The sequence below is a fragment of the Coregonus lavaretus genome, assembly GCF_964263955.1.
Source record: "Coregonus lavaretus genome assembly, chromosome: 3".
NCBI classification, from domain to species: Eukaryota; Metazoa; Chordata; class Actinopteri; order Salmoniformes; family Salmonidae; genus Coregonus; species Coregonus lavaretus.
Genome location: NC_139990.1, coordinates 70,574,896 through 70,602,366, shown reverse-complemented (window position 1 = coordinate 70,602,366; position 27,471 = coordinate 70,574,896). Strand labels below are relative to the sequence as shown.

The following is a 27,471-nucleotide window of genomic DNA, read 5'->3' as shown; positions in this document are numbered from 1 at the left end:
GGTCCGACCTGTTCCTGTCCCTCGCACCAAGCCAGTGGTGCGTGTTCCCAGTCCGGCCCGGCCTGTTCCTGCTCCCCGCACCAAGCCAGTGGTGCGCGTCGTCAGCCCAGTCCGGCCCGTTCCTGCTCCCCGCACCAAGCCAGTGGTGCGTGTGTCCAGTCCGGCACGGCCCGTGCCTGTTCCACCGGTGCCGGTCAGCTGCTCCACTCTGGAGCCAGAGCAATCCGCTCCACTGGGGTCCAGTCCAGCTCCGGTCAGCGGCTCCACTCCGGAGCCAGAGCAGTCCGCTCCACCGGGGTCAAGTCCAGCACCGGTCAGCGGTTCCAGTCCAGACCCAGACGTCAGCCCCTCTCCAGGTTCGGGGTCTCCCACACCAGGGTCCAGACAGGGCGTGGTACTTCGTGGGAGGAAGGAGAGAGGAAGCAGCGCACCGAGGTCCAGACCAGACCAGGGGCGCAACGGGGAGGTGGAGAGTAAGTGGTTGTCACACCCGGAGCCGGATCCGCCTCCGAGGCGGAATGCCCACCCGGCCCATACCCTGTTAGGTTTATGTGGCGCGGTCGGAGTCCGCACCTTTGGGGGGGGGGTACTGTCACGCCCTGACTCTAGGGACTTGTATTTGTTGAGTCAGGGTGTGTATTTTCTGTGTTGGGTTTGTCTATGTTAGTTTCTAGATCGTTTAGATCTATGTTGGCCAGGGTGGTTCCCAATCAGAGGCAGCTGTAGCTCGTTGTCTCTGATTGGGGCCCATACTTAGGCAGCCCTTTGGCACCAGTCAGTTGTGGGATCTTGTTCCGTGTGAGGTATGTTATTTGTCTACCTTGGACTTCACGTTTCGTTTGTTGTTTTGTCGTGTGTTCAGTACGTAAATAAATATGAATGCATATCACGCTTCGCCTTGGTCCTTCTCGTTCATGAACGATCGTGACAGAAGGTTATTTTTCTATGCCTGTGTTAATGCTACGGCGCTGGCCTCAGCTGGGAGATGAAATGGAATGGACCCAGAAGTTCAGCGAGCGCTGCCCTAGGAGCTATGGCAACAGAGCCACGATGCAAGGTAGAGTGTATTTCCCTCATTGTCCTGGGTCAGGGTCGAGTGGCTTTTCTCAGCCCAGCTAGCACCGGGCTATCAGTGCATACCCAAACACACATTTTCAAACAGCACCCATATCACCCCAATCATGGCAGCTGTGTTTACCCACATTAGCAGAGAGTCAACACCACAGGCAGAAATAAGTAAACCTGCCATTTGAGTCGGAACAATTCCACTGGCTTCAAGACCTTTTGCTTCACAGACAACAAAGGCCTTGTGTCTGACATGGTTACACAAACACAGGGCACCTAGACCACTTTATTGCTTCCGATACTTCTGGACAAGGGAGAGTAGGCTTATAAGCTATATCTTATTCTTCATTTGGCTAAATGTCATTGTTTACTGCACTCTTTCATTCAATAAACACAAGGAAAATATATTTTAGACAGCCCTAGTATTTTCATAAGAAATTATCAATAGCATCCAGGTTTTATTCACAGGGCTTAATGTGATTGAGATAACTATGGAATGACGTAAACAGATTGACACCAAACAAATGACGGCAATCATAAAGATTATTTCACAAGTAAATATATTATTTCAAAATGAAAGTAAACAGTGAGGTTTATATAGTTATTAGATTTTTTATCTGGTTTATGTGAGCCTTATGACTCCAGATGATGATCATTGTTAAGAAAGAAACAGCAACATTGAGACAGGATGATGTACAGCATCAACACACACACAAATGCCAATAAACACAATCAATGTCAGAATATTCTTAAATATACTTAAAACAGACAACATCCATTTACACTATCAACTTATCGGCATCAACCTTTTCAGAATTGTTCATATTGCCAAACAAATAACTGAGAATACAGGTTATAGAAAAATAGTCCACGTTGTTAATATTGAATTTTACTTCCACTAGATGGAGCTGTTCTATATTGAAGAGATTGGGTTGTCTAATGCAGCGGTGACAGTCATTCATTAGCTGATTAACTGAACTACTTAATTGAACGCTTAATACAGGCAGCCTAAATAGGTGTGGAATAAATTAAGATGTGAGCTTTTTCTGTACTTACAGCAGCAAACACGCAATGAGAATCAAAACAAACCTTTACAATCAAATAAGTACGTAGAATGTATATGCAAATACAGTGGGGAAAAAAGTATTTAGTCAGCCACCAATTGTGCAAGTTCTCCCACTTAAAAAGATGAGAGAGGCCTGTAATTTTCATCATAGTACACGTCAACTATGAGACAAAATGAGGAAAAAAAATCCAGAAAATCACATTGTAGGATTTTTTATGAATTTATTTGCAAAATATGGTGGAAAATAAGTATTTGGTCAATAACAAAAGTTTCTCAATACTTTGTTATATACCCTTTGTTGGCAATGACACAGGTCAAACGTTTTCTGTAAGTCTTCACAAAGTTGTCACACACTGTTGCTGGTATTTTGGCCCATTCCTCCATGCAGATCTCCTCTAGAGCAGTGATGTTTTGGGGCTGTCGCTGGGCAACACAGACTTTCAACTCCCTCCAAAGATTTTCTATGGGGTTGAGATCTGGAGACTGGCTAGGCCACTCCAGGACCTTGAAATGCTTCTTACGAAGCCACTCCTTCGTTGCCCGGGCGGTGTGTTTGGGATCGTTGTCATGCTGAAAGACCCAGCCACGTTTCATCTTCAATGCCCTTGCTGATGGAAGGAGGTTTTCACTCAAAATCTCACAATACATGGCCCCATTCATTCTTTCCTTTACACGGATCAGTCGTCCTGGTCCCTTTGCAGAAAAACAGCCCCAAAGCATGATGTTTCCACCCCCATGCTTCACAGTAGGTATGGTGTTCTTTGGATGCAACTCAGCATTCTTTGTCCTCCAAACACGACGAGTTGAGTTTTTACCAAAAAGTTCTATTTTGGTTTCATCTGACCATATGACATTCTCCCAATCCTCTTCTGGATCATCCAAATGCACTCTAGCAAACTTCAGACGGGCCTGGACATGTACTGGCTTAAGCAGGGGGACACGTCTGGCACTGCAGGATTTGAGTCCCTGGCGGCGTAGTGTGTTACTGATGGTAGGCTTTGTTACTTTGGTCCCAGCTCTCTGCAGGTCATTCACTAGGTCCCCCCGTGTGGTTCTGGGATTTTTGCTCACCGTTCTTGTGATCATTTTGACCCCACGGGGTGAGATCTTGCGTGGAGCCCCAGATCGAGGGAGATTATCAGTGGTCTTGTATGTCTTCCATTTCCTAATAATTGCTCCCACAGTTGATTTCTTCAAACCAAGCTGATTCAGATCTTCCCAGCCTGGTGCAGGTCTACAATTTTGTTTTTGGTGTCCTTTGACAGCTCTTTGGTCTTGGCCATAGTGGAGTTTGGAGTGTGACTGTTTGAGGTTGTGGACAGGTGTCTTTTATACTGATAACAAGTTCAAACAGGTGCCATTAATACAGGTAACGAGTGGAGGACAGAGGAGCCTCTTAAAGAAGAAGTTACAGGTCTGTGAGAGCCAGAAATCTTGCTTGTTTGTAGGTGACCAAATACTTATTTTCCACCATAATTTGCAAATAAATTCTTTAAAAATCCTACAATGTGATTTTCTGGATTTTTTTCCCTCAATTTGTCTGTCATAGTTGACGTGTACCTATGATGAAAATTACAGGCCTCTCATCTTTTTACGTGGGAGAACTTGCACAATTGGTGGCTGACTAAATACTTTTTTCCCCCACTGTATTTGGTTTGGACAACCAACAAATACTGTTTCCTAGACTGTGAGCACTAAAAGCTGTATTGTGAACACCCCGTGTTCCTGGCAACGCACCACAAATAAGACTCTGTTCCCTCTGTGATTGGTCCGTCATTTTGTCAGATAACAGAGCTTTGTGTTGTGCCTCTATTTTATGCTATTTCATCCTTGGCTCACCTAGCTACGGATATAATGCCCATTACAGGCTTTCTGAGCACTAGGGGAAAAAACCCCAGAATGACCTGTACATTGTCTTCCGGTGTTGTTGCAGTGAACATTGCCTGAGTGTTCTGAGGGAGACTCACTATTTCCAGAGCACCTTAGAACAGCAGCTTACTTGTAAAGTCCACGTATTGAGGCTTTAGCCATATGCAAATGTGCAATAGTGAGGACAATGACAATAGCCAACTGAACAAATATCCATCCCAATCAGATGGTCAAAATAATGGTGATAAGTTATAGCATCAATAACACAATGACCATTCACAAATCAACGTGAAGCCCTGGATGCACACCCTAATCTGTTTCACCTGTCTTGTTCTTGTCTCCATCCCCACCAGGTGTCTTCCATTTTTCCCCATTATCCCCTGTGTATTTATAGCTGTGTTTTCTGTTTGTCTGTTGCCAGTTTGTCTTGTATTGTCAGGTCGTCCCAGAGTGTTTCCTGTTTTCCCTGCTCTCTAGTTTTTTGTTTCTAGCCTTTCCGGTTCTGACCTTTCTGCCTGCCCTGACCCTGACCCTGAGCCTGCCTGCCGTTCTGTACCTGCCTGATTCTGACCTGGTTTATGAACTTCTGCCTGTCCTGGCCCTGAGCCTGTCTACCGTCCTGTACCTGTCGGACTCTGACCTGGTTACGAACCTCTGCCTGTCCTCGACCTGCCCTTTTGCCTGCCCCCTGTGTTATAATAAATTATCTGAGAACTGAACCATCCCCCTCCTGTATCTGCATCTGGGTCATATCCTGAGTCGTGATTCTGGAATGGAAATGTCACTGCTTTAATGGTAGATTTAGCTCCCCCCCACACACACTCTAGATGATTGCCTCCCAAAGGAGAAACCAGGACTTCTTGATAATGATCAGAGTTCTACGAGGACGCCATGACTGATTATCAACATAGAGACATTTCATGTGGAAAGGGCGGAAAACAACAATAAAATTGAGTAACATGAGATGGAAAATCTCTGTTTGCAATCTCTATATTTCCTGCTCCTAAGTTACCTGAATGGAAATGACATCACCTGTGTCCAAAAGTCTCCAATCAGCATAATTGCATTGGTCATTATTGATGAGCGACAAACACAGATTCCTGTAATAACCATAAAGAGGTTGTCCAGGGTCGTGATCACTGGGCACCAAACAGAAGAAAATGGACTGACACCGAGGGACTACTGTATCTCAACTTGTTCAATATGAATCGCTCGCTTTTCTTTTTCGTTGCAATGTTTTGCAATGGTGTGCACTAATGAATATGACCCAGGATTGTATGGTTTGCTGTATGGTCTATTTACATTTTAGTCATTTAGCATATGCTCTTATCCAGAGCAACTTACAGTTAGTGAGTGCATACATTTTTCATACTATGGTCTATTGCTAATTAATCATACAGTATGTAACATTTCCATAAAATAGTTCATTTCTTACATGCACAATAAAACCAGAGATCTTTGGTCACGTTTCCTTGTCTGAGCTGGAACTCAGAAAGAATATGAGCTATTACAACCTATTTCTACCATAATTTGCTTTTTTTCCTTAACTTTCATTGTTTGATTCCATCTGACAATTATAGCGGGGCAGAAAAGCACTAACTTTCAAGGAAATTGAAAGTGAATGGCTAAATAGTTTTGTATTTGTCCCTGAACACCTGATCCTGTGGGTCTACTGTGTTAATGCTTCGATGCAACCCCAAACAGATAGAAAATGAGTGGGAAAAGCAATTTGATGAAATATTTGCATGAGCAATTTCAACTCTGGGTTTGATTAGAATTCAAATATGGTCTTTTGAGGAATTGGAAAAATATATATATTTATAAGACCTTGATGTGACTTGGTAATTTTACAGTAAGGGTGCCTGGGTTGTCACAGGGCGACATAACTTACAAATTATCAAAATGCACAGTGCAAAATTCTTCCCCCAAAATGATCTTGCTTAAAATTATAGCAGCAATTATTGTTAAGTGAAAGTGATATTTTCTAATTAGCATAAAACCCATCCGCCTATGTCACACTTCCGCATCTGCGGTGAAAGGTGACAGAGCTAGAGCGGTGTTTGTTAAACCATGAGACATCCCGAAAATCGCCGTTTTGCGCTATGACCGCCACAAGTGTCAGGAGACTCGTCTGAAGTCGGTAGAGCCGATCTACCAACTTCTGTCTGTAGCGTCTGAACCACTTGTGCTACACACTAATGCTAACCCCTCTGTGCAAAGGTGAGACTCTCACGAACATGTATATGTCGGTTGTTTTTCTCTATGACGCCCACAGGCATCACAAGAGTCGTCTGAATGTCCCTGGTACCAGTTGAAAAAATTCATGGAAGTATATATGGAGACTGTTTAATGCCAAAAATATTCACTTCAGAACAAACTTCCTTTTAATATGTTTTTGGGATTATGTTGTTCCATGTAGTGAATCTGTTATTCAATGCGTTTGTATGGGCTAATAGCAGTAAGACCAAAAATACGTTTTTTAATCAAATAATTGTTTTATATATGTTTTTATACTTCAGGGGGTCTTAAAATTCCAAATCCAATAGCTAAATGATCCTTGGTATGACCTTCTTAAAACAATTCCATATAGCTTAGTAGAAACCCCCACCCCACTTTTTAAATGTCATGGAATAATGGCTACTATTATTTAGCCTGCAGTATGTGGTCCTCTGTAGCTCAGCTGGTAGAGCACGGCGCTTGTAACGCCAAGGTAGTGGGTTCGATCCCCGGGACCACCCATACACAAAAATGTATGCACGCATGACTGTAAGTCGCTTTGGATAAAAGCGTCTGCTAAATGGCATATTATATTATATTATATTATTATATATTATTATATATTATATTATTATTATATATTATATGTATAGTGTTTTGTAACATTGCAATTAGGATAGCAAAGTTACCTGTGATTTACCAATGTTACCAGAATCTTCAGTAACTTTGGTATTTAACAGAAAATCTATGGCAATCTATTGTGACTTTGGTAATTTATACTTGAATAACAAACAAAAAAATGTATTCAAATATAGTATTCCTTTTTTCTATCTGTGTCCATATTGTCCATGAGTTTCTAGTAGATAGACCATATGGTTCAAGAAAAAATTGCCTAATTAATGAAGAACAAATCATTTTCAATTAACTCTTCTACTGCCACCAGTTTGACGCCAAAACATTGACAACAAATGCATATTGACATAGGTAATTTCCATGTAAAAGGACCCATGAGCACCTGCATGTAAAGTTCATAAGAGAATGTCAAATTGGGTGTCAAATGAAAGCTAAGAGTCTATTTTTGAGAAATTAAGTAATATATACATTTTTCAACCATTTTCCGTCCTAAAAATGTGGAATAAGCAAACGCTTTGATTTCTGGTAAACAGATGGAAAAGGGGTCTTAGAAAACATCTATCAGTAAAAGTAAAGACCCCTGCCAACTAATATCAACGCTTATATTTAGTTTTGTAGAAAACGTTCTGCCCTCTGTAAGTTTAAAAAATATTGAACTGTGCCTTGAAATTCCATTACCAAAAACCTACATATCTTTAAGATATTTTATAATTTCTCTCCCTCATGACTGAGGATAATGAAAGTTCACAGAAGTAACAAGTAAAGGTAGACCTATCAATTAGTTATAGTGTTTTTACTGATATCAATTTTGTTTATAAATGATTATGTGATTCAAACAACAACAACGGAATTCCAAAAAATCGGTTACGGAATTTATGGTATTGAATTGGCTACAATGGGAAGTCATAGTATTCACAAACCACAGTTGGGTTACCAAATAGGGCTATCTTCTGTATACCCCCCCTACCTTGTCACAACACAGCTGATTGACTCAAACGCATCAAGAAGGAAAGAAATTACACAAATTAACTTTTAACAAGGCACACCTGTTAATTGAAATGCATTCCAGGTGACTACCTCATTAATCTGGTTGAGAGAATGCCAATAGTGTGCAAAGCTGTCATCAAGGCAAAGGGTGGCTACTTTGAAGAATCTCAAATATAGAATATATTTTGATTTGTTTAACACTTTTTTGGTTACTACATGATTCCATATGTGTTATTTCATAGTTTTGATGTCTTCACTATTATTCTCCAATGTAAAAAATAGTAAAAATAAAGAAAAACCCTGGAATGAGTAGCTGTGTCCAAACCTTTGACTGGTACTGTATATTGCATATTTATATCGTTGTATACCTAATTTAGGATACATCACCATGAAGAGAGTGTCATTAATATCCATAATTATGCATTTCTGTGTAGTACAGATCAGTGATCCATGATGAAATTCCGTTACCGCAATTCTGTTACCAGGTGTAAATCCACTTCACTTACTGTAGTTCAATAACCCAAAGTGATTTTTCAAAGTCAATGTGTCATGTCATAGCTGACACCCCATTCTTTCTGCAGACAAATCCAAATCTTAATTTGGAGCAGATATATAACTGTGTTTTTGGAAAAGGTGGACACATAAAATACGGTTCAGTGTACATTGTTAAAAGTAGTCATTGTGCATAAAGTTGTATGGTTTGTTAAAATTTGAAATAAATGGTTTTTGTTTGGTATACATTTTAAGTATCAACTACACAACTACAAATACCTAGGTGTCTGGTTAGACTGTAAACTCAACTTCCAGACTCGCATAAAGAATCTCCAATCCAAAGTTAAATCTAGAATCGGCTTCCTATTTCGCAACAAAGCCTCCTTCACTCATGCTGCCAAACATGCCCTCGTAAAACTGACTATCCTACCGATCCTTGACTTCGGCGATGTCATTTACAAAATAGCCTCCAACACTCTACTCAGCAAATTGGATGTAGTCTATCACAGTGCCATCCGTTTTGTCTCCAAAGCCCCATACACTACCCACCACTGTGACCTGTACGCTCTTGTTGGCTGGTCCTCACTACATGTTCGTCGTCAAACCCACTGGCTCCAGGCCATCTATAAATCACTGCTAGGCAAATCCCCGCCTTATCTTAGCTCATTGGTCACCATAGCAGCACCCACCCGTAGTCTGCGCTCCAGCAGGTATATCTCATTGGTCATTCCCAAAGCCAACACCTCCTTTGGCCGCCATTCCTTCCAGTTCTCTGCTGCCAAAGACTGGAACGAATTGCAAAAATCTCTGAAGCTGGAGACTCTTATCTCCCTCAATAACTTTAAGCATCAGTTGTCAGAGCACCTTACCGATCACTGCACCTGTACACAGCCCATCTGAAATTAGCCCGCCCAACTACCTCATCCCTATATTGTTATTTATTTTGCTCTTTTGCACCCCAGTATCTCTATTTGCACATAATCTCTTGCACATCTAGCATTCCAGTGTTAATACTATTGTAATTATTCTGCACTATAGCCTATTTATTGCCTTACCTCCATAACTTGCTACATTTGCACACACTGTATATATATTTTCTGTTGTATTTCTGACTTTATGTTTTTTACCCCATATGTAACTCTGTGTTGTTTTTTATTGCACTACTTTGCTTTATCTTGGCCAGGTCGCAGTTGTAAATGAGAACCTGTTCTCAACTGGCTTACCTGGTTAAATAAAGGTGAAATAAAATACAAAATAAAAAGTGAAAAGTCTCAGCGCAATTCCTTTACCGTGAATTTGCCCCCATAGTAAACTAAACAAAAGTATGTAAAAAAGTTATAAAGGATATTTCATGCTGAAACCCTCATATTAAACACCAATGGTATTCACTAAGTTGATGGTTTATATTTAGGATAATGTTTTACAGCTTTGTCATTTAATTTTTAAATAATTGTATTTAGTTATTTCATAATACACATAGGGCCAGAGATAATTAGACAACTGTAAAAGCTGATACCAAAATTCTGGTAGTTTACTGGTAAACCTAGAAGGTTTCCAGTAATATACCCTCCCTTTGCAACTATAATTGCAATATTGTTATTTGTGACTATTCACCTTGTGGAGTGTAAAATTTGAGAAAGCTACAGCATGTGCCCCATTGCTCCAGAGCAGGAATAAAGGATGGAAGTGTGTGTCAAACCAATAAACTCGTTTACCTGACTTCCTGCCTTGGCTTCACGGAGTGGGATAAGAACCTTACCTCTAAAGGTATGATTGGTAGGGGTGAAAAAGGACTTAGAACTAATATTATTATCACATTCAGAGCATGGCTGGTTTGATAAGCCACATAAAACAGCCCCTCACAAGTGAGATCAGAGTTTTGCATGGCTTACAGGGGCTTACGTGAGAAGTGTGTCCAAATTCCCTTATTGTGTGGGATGACAATGAACTTGCTGATACCAACCCACCTTCATCAAAACCCTGGATATCTGTGTGACATTAAACTGTTATATTTTTGGTAAATTGCTTCAACATCCACGTCACACAGATTAGTATCACATGTATATTATACTGAACAAAAATATAAACGCAACATGGAACAATTTCAAAGATTTTACTGAGTTACATTTCGTAAAAGAAAATCAGTCAATTGAAATAAATTCATTAGGCCCTAATCTATGGATTTCACGTGACTGGGAATACAGATATGCATCTGTGGTCACAGATACCTTTTTTTTTTAAAGGTAGGGGTGTGGATCAGAAAACCAGTCAGTATCTGGTGTGACCACCATTTGCCTCATGCAGCGCGACACATCTCCTTTGCATAGAGTTGATTGTGCATAGCTGTTGATTGTGGCCTGTGCAATGTTGTAACATGCCTTTTCAATGGCTGTGCAAAGTTGCTGGATATTGGCAGGAACTGGAACACGCTGTCGTACACGTCGATCCAGAGCATCCCAACATGCTCAATGGGTGACATGCCATGGAAGAACTGTACATTTTCAGCTTCCAGGAATTGTGCAAAGATCCTTGCGACAAAGGGCCGTGCATTATAATGCTGACACATGAGGTGATGGCGGCGGATGAATGGCCCGGCAATGGGCCTCAGGATCTCATCACGGTATCTCTGTGCATTCAAATTGTCATCGATAAAATGCAATTGTGTTGGTTGTCCGTAGCTTATGCCTGCCCATACCATAACCCCACCGCCACCATGGGGCACTCTGTTCACAACGTTGACATCAGCAAACCGCTCGCTCACACAACGCCCACTAAAGCAATAGAGTACATTGCAGCAGCTTATGTGTTGCCCAATATACAAAATAGAGTTTATTCACAAACTGTCAAGGACAGCAATCACTCTATCACATACTTTGAACGAACGTGTTTCGTGACACAGATATTACGATAACGAGTGCGTGCGTGTAAGGGCATGCTCTGCTCTTTTACCGACATTTCTTTGCCGAGTATCAACATTCTGCCCCACCCCGAAGAAACAACCATCACTGTACCTAAAACAGGAAGCAACGAGACATACATTTTTACGAAGACAGTCTGTGAAAACAACGTCAAACCGTGGAAAAAAATCGTTATTGACCACGAGAAGAAAAACTACACGTCAAAATCACAGCCTCTTATTGTGGATGCATTTGATTCAATCTAAACGGAGAAGGGTATGTAAAAGACAGTCGAAAACGAAACGCAAATAATAGTAAATTGTGGTTGTAGCAGCTTGCGACCATGTGACCAAAACATTGTAATTCTGTTGACAGCTGTTTTGTTGCGCGGCTTGCTGCATCAACCGATATAGTAAACATGTACGTTGTCTTGTTTAGCCTATAAGAGCTTGTTAGGTTACGACCTGCATAAGATGCGAGGAATGTCGTGTTATTAATCAATTATATTGAATGTTGGACAAAGCGACACATCATGCAAATCAATATGCATATTTCTATAGCCTTACTTAGGCCTACAGAAAAAAATATAGGCTAGACTATCACTGACGGTCGAATATCACATAATGCTATCACAGTGAGTGTCGCAACACGTTTTCCTCCAAGCAGTGCTCACACCAACTTTCAGATGAATGTTATGCTAGTACTAGGCACCTTGGCCAGAACTAGCTCATATAGGAGTGGATGGAGAGAGCAGCCCACTCTGCGTAAAAAATACCTATTATAAACATATTTAGGTCTCTGAGGAAGACGTAAACAAGACTAACATCATATAGCAGTAGTCCACAATGAGAGGCACTGTCTGGACCTGCTATGTTATAATCTAAAGCCTATTTTATTATAGTTAGTTAGAGCTGGCGTTATCTATAATGTTAATGGATGGACTTTGTTTTCAGAATGTATTTCACACTACAAGACATCTGTTACATAATTTGTGAGCTTGTACACAGAGAGGGAACCAAACAAACAGCAATGAATAGGCCTACTCCCTTTTACTGATTTTAATTGATTTGTTTACATGTAGGTTAGTCACCTAGCCAGGCTAATGCGGATTTTAAAAAAAACATTTGACCTCAAAGCCATCCTCTATCTTGATGTGCTGCGTTCTATAAATAAAAACACTTGCATATGAGTGGGTATTTCTATCTGAACTCCACTGATTTAGTGAACGAAAAGCCTATAGCCATGATTCTCCTCAGGTCTCGTAACATTACAATAGAGGAGAAACGGAACTGATACCAGACCTGGGTTCAAATTGGACACAGCTGGGTGCACAGTGCGCTTTTGCGACTATTTCCAAAATATTTCAAATACTATTTGAGCCCAGGTCTGACTGACACACTTATGTCATCGACATGTATCCTCTTCTATGTGCTGTTTTCAAAGAAGACATCTGGTAGTAGCAAATGAACAAAACACCAACCCCTAACTGAATTGAAAAAAGGAATCTGTAAGATCAATGTATTGTGTACAAATAGTACATAATGGTGGAGACCATTCTGCTTAAGTGGAACTTTGCACTCTCAGTTGTAGTTTTGAACAGAATGGACAGGACAGTGATAGTTCTAGTTTTTCTACTGAATAACAAGGTTATTGGAAGAGTTTCCATAATATATTACTGAGGTGTTAACTCAGTCAGACAAAAATGCTCAGCTGTTTGTTTTAATAGTCACATGTCCTGCCGCTTTAACGTTCCTTCATTTGCCTTTCACAAAGCACGCCTTCTTGCACCTGACACCCACTGCCTGAACATGATTTTGAGTGTGTCTATTGGATATAACCCTCAGGTTGTGCTGATACAAGTTGTGACTATTCATAGTATTTTGATCATTGCTGCTGTAGAGACCCAGGGGAATGGCTGTGATACACAGGAAACCAGAGCAACAGTAAAGTCTTCTAGTTCTTTCCTCAAGCTGGTCCATATTAGACATGCATATATCGGGGTATGAAGTAGCTTACAGATATAAGACTTGAAATGTGTGTTAATGCATGTGTCTGTGTGTGTATGTTATTCTGTGTGGGGAAGAACTCGGAAGTGTATTTTTGTGTGTATGTTAGAGACTCCTGTTTGCATGTCTAATGTGTATGCATGTGTGTGTGTAGGTGTACGTGTCTGCATGTGCATGCCTGTGCAAGTAGGTGAATCACCGAGGTAACTTCCGTCCTCACACCCTCACCAACGTTCTCCCTTCTGTCTATCTAACTTCCTCTGCTGTCTGCGTCATTTGGTATCGCTTTAAGGCAGGTCGATTCATAGCACCTTGAACCTTGTCATGTGACGCAAGAGAGTTTTCTAAAGGTGTGGCGCAACCAGACTGCATGGTGCAACCAGACTGTTCGTGCTCACAGAAAGCCACGGTGATGACAGCATAGTTGTCTGAGGTGTTGAGTTCACCCAGCATGGTAGGCCAGTGCGTAGCGTCGACAACATGCAGTAGAAACAGATGGCAGGGATCATTTTCATGCGACCCGTGCCAAGTTTAGTGGTGAATCCCAGGTGGCCATGGGTTGTGTAAGCTGTGGCGAAGAATTTCAACATACCCTCCAGAAACGACGCTCTCTGGGAACACGATAGACGCACATCAGGGGGTTTAGGCATGTCTATAAAGAAGAAAATAAACACACAAACAAACAAAAATCGACACCGGCCTTTAGGGCTGAGATTTATATTGCTGTACTTCTTAAATGCCTTCCTACATTTATTCAGATGAGAGGACTAATGATACTCCACTTGATACAATCTCTCTCACTCTTCAAAAGCATCAAAGTTGCTTTTGATCTTAGATTGGTTAAGGAGGATTCTACAGAACATAACCCAAGGATACTACTAACCCCAAACACATTTCTCTGCTGTGAAGGTCCTCCAGAAATCCAATTATATAGTCTTCAGTGTTTGCTTCTTCTGCCCAGGGGTTGGGAGAGACTGTGTGGCAGTATGTGTGCTAAGTGATGGACAGGCAGCTGCCTGGAACTGGAAACATCACAGGTCATATGGAGTATTAGGACAAGATGTTATGGAGCTGAGAACAACTGCCCAAACTTCCTACTGTAAAAGACACAGCTGTCCGCATTAATGATTCAGTGCTGAGTGCTGACTGAATGGGCCTAAAGCAAAGCTCGGTTCTGCCACTAATGATAGGCTTGCTGTGTGGAACAGGACCACAGTGATGCTGCAATGGGATCTATACCGGCATTTCTGCTAATTTTGGGCTTAGACCGTGGACCGTGGTGTGACCATGGTGTTTACGGTCATCTTTTCTGTGAACTTCAGAAATGACAAAAAAACGTATTGAAGCCAAGTGAACAGGGCAGTGGGACTGTGCCTTGCCCACAAACATGACATTCAAACACTCACACAGGCATTCAAACACTTACAAATCTCTCTTCCCAGAGCTTGAAGGAGCGATGAGTAGCGAGCAAAGGAAGGAGTGAAAGTGAAAGAGGAGAACATAAAGAGATAAGAAACAGGGATAGAGAAACATGAGCCTCTCTTCCTAGCAAAGTTGTCCTCCATCCAACTCCATGTCCAGTGTCATGTTCACGAGACACTAAATGCAATAAAAATGTACTGAAACAAGGAAGGGATAGCATGGACTTGTCCAATAAGAAACATTGTTTTTTGTTTTCTGTTGCAAAACATTTTCCGTTGTGTGCCCTCATGAACACGACCCTGATTGCTGTACACCAGATGCTCTCTCCAAGGACAGATGTTGACCTCTGACCCTGATTCTAGTGTCACTACCAGGGACTTAGTATCACTGAGTATCTCCAAGTGGGTTACTTAAGCCCTTTGGCAACCAAGGGCAGCTGGAGGGTTAAATGATGCACTTGTCCACTGTTCACAAGGACGACTGTATATTAGCTAATTTCCAATGGAAGAGCCACACACATACACACCAGCCCAACATGTTCCTGGCACCTATGGATCCATTACCTGAGATAATGACGTGGAAGTCTGTGTGTGTGTGTGTGTGCGTGCATGTGTGTGTGCTGTGTGAGAGAGACCGAGATGATGAGTGAGTCTGTTGGTCTGCATTCAGCACCATGGAGAGGGCAGTGCTTCTCACCCCTACTAAGACCTCACACAGCTTGGGAGATACTATAGGCATTCTAAACCTTCTGGGAGTTTATCATTGTGGCCAGTTAACACTGATGATATGAGGACTTAGAGGGAGCGAGTCACGGGACTGTTATGCCCTGATATCTTAGAATGATGTCTTAGTCCCATGGGAAAAACTGCTCAGCAGCACTGTCAATTGTTTGCTTGGCTTTCCCAATCTCCAGAGTCAACCCCAAATAGAGAGTGTCTACTTCACTCAGTGTGCTCGCTGACCCTGTGTTTGGTAAAGTGACCAGAGGAACGTGTCAAAGAGGAGGATTCCCATGCTAAATAGAAACTCAAATATTTAGAAGAACATTTAGGTCTATTGTTCTCTGAGCCTGTAAAGTGTGTACACCAAGTGATGTGAACAAGTACACTGCTCCAAAAAATTAAGGGAACACTAAAATAACACATCCTAGATCTGAATGAATTAAATAATCTTATTAAATACTTTTTTTCTTTACATAGTTGAATGTGCTGACAACAAAATCACACAAAAATTATCAATGGAAATCAAATGTATCAACCCATGGAGGTCTGGATTTGGAGTCACCCTCAAAATTAAAGTGGAAAACCACACTACAGGCTGATCCAACTTTGATGTAATGTCCTTAAAACAGTCAAAATGAGGCTCAGTAGTGTGTGTGGCCTCCACGTGCCTGTATGACCTCCCTACAACGCCTGGGCATGCTCCTGATGAGGTGGTGGATGGTCTCCTGTGGGATCTCCTCCCAGACCTGGACTAAAGCATCCGCCAACTCCTGGACAGTCTGTGGTGCAACGTGGCGTTGGTGGATGGAGCGAGACATGATGTCCCAGATGTGCTCAATTTTATTCAGGTCTGGGGAACGGGCAGGCCTGCCTTCCTCTTGCAGGAACTGCTGACACACTCCAGCCACATGAGGTCTAGCATTGTCTTTCATTAGGAGGAACCCAGGGCCAACCGCACCAGCATATGTTCTCACAAGGGGTCTGAGGATCTCATCTCGGTACCTAATGGCAGTCAGGCTACCTCTGGCCAGCACATGGAGGGCTGTGTGGCCCCCCAAAGAAATGCCACCCCACACCATGACTGACCCACCGCCAAACCGGTCATGCTGGAGGATGTTGCAGGCAGCAGAACGTTCTCCACGGCGTCTCCAGACTCTGTCACGTCTGTCACATGTGCTCAGTGTGAACCTGCTTTCATCTGTGAAGAGCACAGGGCGCCAGTGGCGAATTTGCCAATCTTGGTGTTCTCTGGCAAACGCCAAACGTCTTGCACGGTGTTGGGCTGTAAGCACAACCCCCACCTGTGGACGTCGGGCCCTCATACCACCCTCATGGAGTCTGTTTCTGACCGTTTGAGCAGACACATGCACATTTGTGGCCTGCTGGAGGTCATTTTGCAGGGCTCTGGCAGTGCTCCTCCTGCTCCTCCTTGCACAAAGGCGGAGGTAGCAGTCCTGCTGCTGGGTTGTTGCCCTCCTACGGCCTCCTGCACGTCTCCTGATGTACTGGCCTGTCTCCTGGTAGCGCCTCCATGCTCTGGACACTACGCTGACAGACACAGCAAACCTTCTTGCCACAGCTCGCATTGATGTGCCATCCTGGATGAGCTGCACAACCTGAGCCACTTGTGTGGGTTGTAGACTCCGTCTCATGCTACCACTAGAGTGAAAGTACCGCCAGCATTCAAAAGTGACCAAAACATCAGCCAGGAAGCATAGGAACTGAGAAGTGGTCTGTGATCACCACCTGCAAAACCAGTCCTTGATTGGGGGTGTCTTGCTAATTGCCTATAATTTCCACCTGTTGTCTATTCCATTTGCACAACAGCATGTGAAATTTATTGTCAATCAGTGTTGCTTCCTAAGTGGACAGTTTGATTTCACAGAAGTGTGATTGACTTGGAGTTACATTGTGTTGTTTAAGTGTTCCCTTTATTTTTTTGAGCAGTGTATATGTGCTCATTCTGTCAAACTTGAGAATGTAGACTCAGTCACATTGTATCACATTGTGTCTAGGTTTTATTGTTCCCTCTGTTTGTATTACAGGATAATCCATAGTTCCTTCTGTCAGCAGTCATAAATAATAATAATAATATGCCGTTTAGCAGACGCTTTTATCCAAAGCGACTTACAGTCATGTGTGCATACATTTTAACGTATATGTGTGGTCCCGGGGATCAAACCCACTACCTTGGCGTTACAAGCGCCATGCTCTACCAATTGAGCTACAGAGGTCCACAATAGCTGTTTATCCCTAAAGGGTGATTTATGTTGCAGGGAAGTAATATCCATTTCAGTCTCGCAGGTTGGGAAGTAGAAGAAATGAATAGTTATGTATCCGTTTCTCACTGTAGAGAAGGAAGATTGCTTTTTCTGTTGATACTTAAAACCATCACTCTCAGATGGAGATATGGAGGTATGGCTTATGAATTGAGCTGTGATGCCTTTATCTCCGAGTTGGTACGTGTTAAAAATGATGAGCTCTCCTCTCTTACGCTATGGGAGAGCAGTCATTTACATCCTCCCTGGATAGAGCATGAACATTCATAATAAACAAACTCCCCATTTCTTATGGGACTAGTATTAAATAAAAACACTAACTACTAGCTATAAGACAAACAACCAACTGACAGTAGATGGGCAACCAAGTCAGAAGTCAGTCTGTTCATATGAGGAAAAGTGTATGAGGTATTTCCAGACCAAATCCAAATATTTTAGTTAGATTTTCAGAGTAATTGAGTCTCCTGGCCCTAGGTAACAGACAGCAGCAGAGTAATCACACAAGCAGAACTTACAGTCAGAGGGAATATAGATAATTGCTCATATGCACTGATGGCTCTGAGTGCTGCAGTACTGTGAGTGCTGGCCTATATGTGAGGAGGGTCGGCCTATAATTAGCATGCCGCCCTGGTGCTGTATCTCCCATACAACCTTCAAATAGAATAGGCAAAGTTCATGTCCCCAGAGGGGGGGGGGGGGGTGTGTGTGTGTGTGTGTGTGAGACCTATATGCTTCTCCCTTAACATTCTCATCCACTGTGTCTCTCAGTCTCTGTATGTTCTCTTCCCCTGCCTGTAGTCCACCCCCCATTGATTTGCAAAGTGTTTGAGTCATACAATCTTATAGAGGCCTATGTGCAAGAAGGCAAGGCAAGGAACAGAGCATCTTTTGTTGGATTGGAAGCTGCTGTGTAGAAGTTTAATTACAGCATAGATGTTTCTTTTAGTGTTATGCAACGCCCATGTTTTGCAAGTCCTCGCAGGCTCCCGCTGTGGTTGTGTAATATTTTTGTGAGGGAAACCTCATATCGGAAGGCCAGTTACTGTATCCTCTCACCGCTCTTTGTGACATAGATATTCTCTGGATGTTATTCTGGTTTCCCAGAATCTTGCAGATAATACGTTCACAGAGTTTCTCACACTGACAACCTTGGGAAGAATGTTGACACATTGTCAGTGTGGTTACTGGAAAGGTGGTCTTGTTCACAGCACTGTAGGGTCGGCGTCTTACTTTGGTTTGCTAGTCTTGTCAATTAGTTTTCTGCAATACATTTTCATCTAGCCTAGTTGTTGGTCTTTTTCTTGGCTATAGCTACTAAACTACTTAACCATGCTTACATGATTGAGCCCTCTCACTCCAGAGAGTGTTGTTTTAAGAAAGGATTAAAACTTGTTTCAGGACCTTGCGCCATAAGAGAGCTGAGCTAGCCAAAGCTTAGGCTATATGGCAGTTGTACAAAGTATGTGATTTTCTGTTAGTAACAGTAGATTAATGCTGAAGCCAACATGTATTCCGTTTTGTAGTAAAATGTAGTAAAATTCTTAGGAATCAGAAAAGACCATGCTCAAGTGTACTATAAAGTAAAACTACAGTACTTCTCTTTGAATATTCCTCTTGCCAACTATTGTGATGATATATTTTTCACCCTTTAAAGGGACAAGGGAACCATCACCAGGCTACTCTGATCTGCTAAGACCTCTTTTTGTTTTGAAGGGAAAAGTTGAATTCACAGAGCAACTCACATACACCCCTCAAATATGTATGAAAAGGTCTTAAGAGTCCATCCCTGTCAACTCTCTGCAGTGTAACATCTCTGCTGTTGACATTCCTTCTCTCTTTGCTTTCAGCAGTCTGCTGAACTGTTCTTTCTGTATAAATCTATCACCCATAGCTCAGGCATCATGGCTGCTTTTAATCTCACCTGTCTGTTCGAAAATGGAGATGTTCTCAAGCAGGGACGGCCTGTTCAATAGGGCGATATGGGCGACGCACTGCCAAACGGGAAAAGGAAGGGATTTTTTTTCTAATCAATTATATCACGGCAACAGTAGTTATCAGTGTTGTAATCTATACGTCTGATCTGCCACAGTGCCACACTGCCACTAAATGTCGAATCAGGCTAAAGTCGTGCTTCAAATGGCTCCACCCCCTTTTGGGGCGATTTCAGTCAGATTGAAAATCGCCCAGAACTTCTGTCATAGACTCCCATGTAAAATCTATTTTTTTCAAATTTCAGAGCCTTCAATACAATCTCAATGGGTGTCTGTGGGCTTGCACTTACGCGCTTTCGTCATACGTTACGTAACCATGAACGTAACTGAGAAAAGAGTGGATTGTTTGAAAGAAGTTCCTTTTTGTCGGCGAACAAATGAAGATAAATTGGCAACGAAACAATTAGGACCTCCCAGACCAAATTTAATAATTCAACAGGTTTCTACTAAAGGCGGAAAGTCCTACACCCGAGGATTTTCCAAAAATTGGTACGAACGAAAAAAGACATTGCCACTCACTCAACTGGATGACGAGGGATACAGGCTAGCTGTCCGCCGCCACAACGATGAGGTTAGTGTTGATAATCACAAGTTTACTGGATGTGGATATGGTGTAATAAAGGCAGTTTATTCAGAGGTAAATATATCTGGAATCGCGTTCACGGACCCGTTCGTCAAACTCTTAGGGAGCTATAAATTAAGCCCCATTACTTACCATATCAGATAAGAGAAATTGCTGCAGCTACATATATTTTACATCCTGGCCCTACATAGTTCACTATTTGCATCACTTACCAAAATATTACATGTGGTCATATATGCTTGGAAAGTGGAGATGCCATAGAACGTCAAAAAAGTAAACATTGCTGGAGACACATTGCCGTTTTGGAGAAGACATCGCGTTTGCTAGCGAAGAGATTTGTTGTGGCAAATGAACTTGGGCTGGGAATTGCCAGGAACCTCACGATAAGATATATGCATCAGCATTGCGAGTCTCATGATTCTATACGTATTGCGATTCGATACTGTGATTTTATTGCGCACCATATGTCTGTTGCAGAGGGATCAGAAAGCCATGAGAACGAGTTTTGATCAGTCATGGAAATAAAAGTGCTGAAAACAAATTGGCTCCCAATGTGAAAAGATTGAGAACAAGCTATGAAGGAACAATAATGGTGTTTTGGTGCAGGTACAGCCAACTAGCGCTAAAATATTGCGATATTGTCAATACAGTATATCGTAAAGTATCACTATGTAACTCGATTTCTTTCACCCCAATCCCTCAAATTAACGGTAAATAACTGAATTGTTTGCCCCACATTTAGCTAAGATGATTAGCTAGCCAGCTAAAATGTTTTAGTTAGTTAGCAGTCGCATCTACAATAGTTTACTGTCAATAACATGTCTCCAAAAATGACGTGGTGTCTCCAATTGTGTTGACATTTTACAATTGCAATGCGCATCCATGAGTATCCACTTTCTGTAGCTCAGCTGGTAGAGCATGGTGCTTGTAACGCCAAGGTAGTGGGTTCGATCCCCGGGACCACCCATACACAAAAATGTATGCACGCATGACTGTAAGTCGCTTTGGATAAAAGCGTCTGCTAAATGGCATATTATTATTATTATTATTATTATTATTATTATCTGAAGAGAGCCCCGAAACATTGTGTGCAGACATTTTATGCAATAAATGAAGTAGGTTCAATCTAGTAGTTCTGATCTTCTGATTGGTCCTGATGAGTTGGGCGAGGTCCCCTGCAGGCTACTGTCACTGTTGCATTGGCTCTGAGTCGGGTTCTCTGTCTTCAAATGTTCAGCCTAAGAGAGGGGATTTGTGTGTGTGTGTGTGTGTGTGTGTGTTTAACAGTGATGATGTGTGTGTGTGTGTGTGTGTGTTTAACAGTGATGATGTGTGTGTGTGTGTGTTTGTGTGTGTGTGTGTCCTCAGAGCAAGAACTCGTGAGTTGGAAGAACTGAGAGGCCTATGGCGTGGGTGTTGTCCTTGGCCACCTGCTGACAAGGCTGACAAGATAGGACCCTTTTGTCCATTGTTATTGGATAGGAACAGAACTTATAACCAGCTCCTGACCTAAATAGATCTTAGCACAACATTTTACTCAACATATCATATTCCATATTCACTATAACAAATATATTTACTACGACATTAGCAAGAACCGCCACATCCTCAGCCGGCTAATCCAGTGTGTGAAGTTTTGCGGAGTGTTTGAGTTAGCTTTGCGAGGCAAAGATGAAACTGAGGGCTCCACCAACCCTGGTAAGCCAACACTTTTGAGATCAGTCAATAAATGCTTCTGGTATTGACTTATATGCTGCCCCTGTCTTCATGTTGTTGCTGGACATATCTTTTTTTAAATGTGTGTAGGTCACCTAAATCATCAGAAAAATTGCCCCTCCTGAGAATTTTTTCAGGAGCCGCCACTGTTCTCAAGATGACAGACAGTTGCTGTGGTGGTGGGATCAAATCAAATCAAATCAAATTTTATTGGTCACATGCGCCGAATACAACAGGTGCAGACATTACAGTGAAATGCTTACTTACAGCCCTTAACCAACAGTGCATTTATTTTAAACAAAAAAGTAAGAATAAAACAACAACAAAAAAGTGTTGAGAAAAAAAGAGCAGAAGTAAAATAAAGTGACAGTAGGGAGGCTATATATACAGTAAAATAAAGTGACAGTAGGGAGGCTATATATACAGGGGGGTACCGTTGCATAGTCAATGTGCGGGGGCACCGGCTAGTTGAGGTAGTTGAGGTAATATGTACATGTGGGTAGAGTTAAAGTGACTATGCATAAATACTTAACAGAGTAGCAGCAGCGTAAAAAGGATGGGGTGGGGGGGCAGTGCAAATAGTCCGGGTAGCCATGATTAGCTGTTCAGGAGTCTTATGGCTTGGGGGTAGAAGCTGTTGAGAAGTCTTTTGGACCTAGACTTGGCACTCCGGTACCGCTTGCCGTGCGGTAGCAGAGAGAACAGTCTATGACTAGGGTGGCTGGAGTCTTTGAAAATTTTGAGGGCCTTCCTCTGACACCGCCTGGTATAGAGGTCCTGGATGGCAGGGAGCTTTGCCCCAGTGATGTACTGGGCCGTACGCACTACCCTCTGTAGTGCCTTGCGGTCAGAGGCCAAGCAGTTGCCATACCTTCCAAAAAGGTGAGCTTCCAAAAAGGCCCGTAGCAACAAAGGGGGAGTTTTTGGCTCTGGATCTGAAATACATATTTTATTTGTATTTGAATGGCTATCAAGATGCTGCTTTGTACTCTACTGTTCATAATCTTCCCCCTTAAACCAAAAATGCACTAATCTGCTCTATACTGTATATACAGTGGGGGGAAAAAGTATTTAGTCAGCCACCAATTGTGCAAGTTCTCCCACTTAAAAAGATGAGAGAGGCCTGTAATTTTCATCATAGGTACACGTCAACTATGACAGACAAATTGAGGAAAAAAATTCCAGAAAATCACATTGTAGGATTTTTTATGAATTTATTTGCAAATTATGGTGGAAAATAAGTATTTGGTCACCTACAAACAAGCAAGATTTCTGGCTCTCACAGACCTGTAACTTCTTCTTTAAGAGGCTCCTCTGTCCTCCACTCGTTACCTGTATTAATGGCACCTGTTTGAACTTGTTATCAGTATACAAGACACCTGTCCACAACCTCAAACAGTCACACTCCAAACTCTACTATGGCCAAGACCAAAGAGCTGTCAAAGGACACCAGAAACAAAATTGTAGACCTGCACCAGGCTGGGAAGACTGAATCTGCAATAGGTAAGCAGCTTGGTTTGAAGAAATCAACTGTGGGAGCAATTATTAGGAAATGGAAGACATACAAGACCACTGATAATCTCCCTCGATCTGGGGCTCCACGCAAGATCTCACCCCGTGGGGTCAAAATGATCACAAGAACGATGAGCAAAAATCCCAGAACCACACGGGGGGACCTAGTGAATGACCTGCAGAGAGCTGGGACCAAAGTAACAAAGCCTACCATCAGTAACACACTACGCCGCCAGGGACTCAAATCCTGCAGTGTCAGACGTGTCCCCCTGCTTAAGCCAGTACATGTCCAGGCCCGTCTGAAGTTTGCTAGAGTGCATTTGGATGATCCAGAAGAGGATTGGGAGAATGTCATATGGTCAGATGAAACCAAAATAGAACTTTTTGGTAAAAACTCAACTCGTCGTGTTTGGAGGACAAAGAATGCTGAATTGCATCCAAAGAACACCATACCTACTGTGAAGAATGGGAGTGGAAACATCATGCTTTGGGGCTGTTTTTCTGCAAAGGGACCAGGACGACTGATCCGTGTAAAGGAAAGAATGAATGGGGCCATGTATTGTGAGATTTTGAGTGAAAACCTCCTTCCATCAGCAAGGGCATTGAAGATGAAACGTGGCTGGGTCTTTCAGCATGACAATGATCCCAAATACACCGCCCGGGCAACGAAGGAGTGGCTTCGTAAGAAGCATTTCAAGGTCCTGGAGTGGCCTAGCCAGTCTCCAGATCTCAACCCCATAGAAAATCTTTGGAGGGAGTTGAAAGTCCGTGTTGCCCAGCGACAGCCCCAAAACATCACTGCTCTAGAGGAGATCTGCATGGAGGAATGGGCCAAAATACCAGCAACAGTGTGTGAAAACCTTGTGAAGACTTACAGAAAACGTTTGACCTGTATCATTGCCAACAAAGGGTATATAACAAAGTATTGAGAAACTTTTGTTATTGACCAAATACTTATTTTCCGCCATAATTTGCAAATAAATTCATTAAAAATCCTACAATGTACTTTTTTCCCCCACTGTACTGTAGGTAAACTCACTATATTGCAGAGGTAATCATCTTGTAACTTTCTTTTATGATGTCCATGAGAAAAGGTTGTTTCGCATGCATCACATTTTCCCGCCCAATACTTTAAACACATTTATAATCACATCCGCTACATGGTAATCGTAAAATAAAAGTTACGAGATTGTTGCTGCTGCAATATTGTGATTATTAAAGGGGCAATCTGCAGTTCAAATAATAATAATAAGGCATCTCTCCGCCACTGTTTTGGGAAAAAGCTGAGGGATGGGGCTGGAACAAAGTAACCACTCTGGAATTCATAGACAGAGCTCTGGATTCAAGGACCGACCATCCATTTAATACAAATTATAGTTTTACCATGTTTTGAGGCCTTAGAGTGGTTGTTTACATTTACATTGTTTACAAACATTGGAGTAAAACAAGCTTATATTTTGCGTTCTGACGGGGTATGACAGTTGAACTAAGCTCATGAGGTATTTATGAGTTATATTCTTCAATAATCAATGAGTATACTATATATCATTAATTTAAAAGTCCCAACATTGATGTATCAATCACAGATTGCACCTTAAGTAGGCCTATTTCTAGTGCAGATCAGTGCATTTATGCAGAGGTAAAATAAAGCCTGTTTCCCCCCCCTACTGTGAATGCTAAAGCCAATGGAAACAGCTCCCTAGTACAGAATGATATCAGAACCCATTTGAAGCCCCATGTGACAGAACCATCTCATCTCTCATACTGTGTAGGCTACTATCACACATGAGTAGGACTGCATTCAGTCCCAACAAAAGACAATGTAACAAAAATGCATCATAGCTCCCAGCACACAGGGATCAAATCTCGGATTCACTCAATGCCATTAAAAGGAAATTAAGTGTTGCAGCATGCTCATTTCATTGTCCAAAAGTGTCCCTCAGTTGTTAGGATCAACAGTGCGTAGTGCTGTGTGAACCCCCTTGGGTACAGGGCCCGAGATTTGTGATATAATCAAATGCTATATCATGTATATTGTGGGCACCACGCTCAGTGCTTTTTTAATTTTGATCTCGCTCTCTGAGACACCGGAAGTATATTATCTGAATTTGACATGTACGGTAAACAGCGCTCCCCTGCTTCCAGAACAATGAGAAAAGTTTCATCAGCAGCACAGGTCACGGCTTCGTCTCTAATTCTAGACTGTTCTGCTCAATGTTTCATGTGGTAATTTGCTTTGGGCATGAGGGAGGATGTGTGCTTTAAGATACTGACCTTTGGTTGAAGTAAAAATGAGATTGGGGCATTGATGCAGGATTTATTCTCCATTACTTTGTCAATTGGGTCAATGTTATTACAGGAGACATATCCAATTGATTTAATACAATCCAATATATCTTATTTCTTAATTATTTTCTGGCCTCTCTGGACTAAAACTTAATTATGACAAGATAAAGCGTGCCTATTTATATAATGAATATGAACTGGGTGGGTTGAGATTATTACATATAAAAGCACTAAACCTCTCTCTAAAAGCTTCACTTATACAAAAGTTTTACTTTAACCCAAAATGGTTCTCAAGTAGATTACTAAGAAAAGCTCATGCCTTTTTGCCATTGTGCAGATTGCCATGTCTCATTTTCGATTAATGAATAAAATGAAACCTTGGTCAAAGTATCTCTTTTTCAAACAGGCATTGCAGAGCTGGTTACAATTTCAATTTCATTCCCCAGAAAAGATAGAACAAATATTGTGATTGAACTCAAATGTGCTGGTTGATAAAATACCTGTATTTATGGTAAAGGGTATTTTGTTTTTAAATGATATTGTAAATTGGAATGGTAGAGTTACATCTTTCATGGAGTTATCGGAATTGTATGGGAAGGTCTGCTCAATCCAAGATTACAACCAACTGATTAAAGCATTACCCCAAAAATGGAGGAGGCAGGTGGCAGCGGGAGGAGGTAGGGAACTGGTCTGTCTGCCCAATATAAAGGATCATAACTGGCGGAGGAACAAAAATAACATAAATAGGAAAGTATACCAGTTTCATTTGAGGACCAGGATGTTGACAGCTGTGCCATACAGATTGCTGGGAATAGATTTTTGATGTACCCATTACATGGCACAGGGTGTATGAGTTGATATATAAAATGACGCAAGATTCAAGACTTTGTGCCTTTCAGCTAAAATTATTGTACAGAATTCTTGCCACCAACAAAATGTTGAATATTTGGGGCATACTATCATCGCAGCTCTGTAGATTTTGTTGTGAGGATACAGAATCAATAGACTATTTGTTCTGGTATTGCCCTCATCTAGACTGTTTCTGGTCTCAGGTTCAGGAATGGCTGAAAAAGCATAACAGGAATCTAGAATTGACCCTAGAAATTGCATTGTTGGGAGATCTGGAGAGAGTAGTAGGCCTGATTCACAACAGTAGTAGGCCTGAATACCAACAAGGACGAGACAGCCTACAGGAAGGGGGTGAGGGCCCTGGCGGAGTGGTGCCATGAAAATAACCTCTCCCTCAACGTCAACAAAACGAAAGAGCTGATCGTGGACTTCAGGAAACAGCAGAGGGAGCACGCCCCTATCCACATCGACGGGACCGCAGTGGAGAAGGTGGAAAGCTTAAAGTTCCTCTGCGTACACATCACTGACAATCTGAAATGGTCCACCCACACAGACAGTGTGGTGAAGAAGGCGCAATAGCACCTCTTCAACCTCAGGAGGCTGAAGAAATTTGACTTGGCCCTTAATACCCTCAGAAACATTTACAGATGCACAATTGAGAGCATCCTGTCGGGCTGTATCACCGCCTGGTACGGCAACTGCACCGCCCGCAACCGCAGGGCTCTCCAGAGGATGGTGCGTTCTGCCCAACGCATCACCGGGGGCACACTGCCTCCCCTCCAGGACACCTACAGCACCCGAGGTCACAGGAAGGCCAAAAAGATCATCAAGGACATCAACCACCTGAGTCACGGCCTGTTCACCCCGCTATCATCCAGA

At 42.2% G+C, this 27,471-nt stretch overlaps 1 protein-coding gene across 1 annotated transcript in view; it reads left to right on the top strand.

Moving 5' to 3' along the window:
- The first annotated feature begins 11,088 nt into the window (after positions 1-11,088).
- Positions 11,089-27,471, top strand: part of LOC311113977 (myelin basic protein-like) — a 54,383-nt gene continuing 38,000 nt past the window's right edge. The window contains exon 1 of the mRNA XM_084157137.1: positions 11,089-11,502. The gene's annotated coding sequence lies outside the window, so the exon portion shown is untranslated. The remainder of the gene's footprint in view (positions 11,503-27,471) is intronic.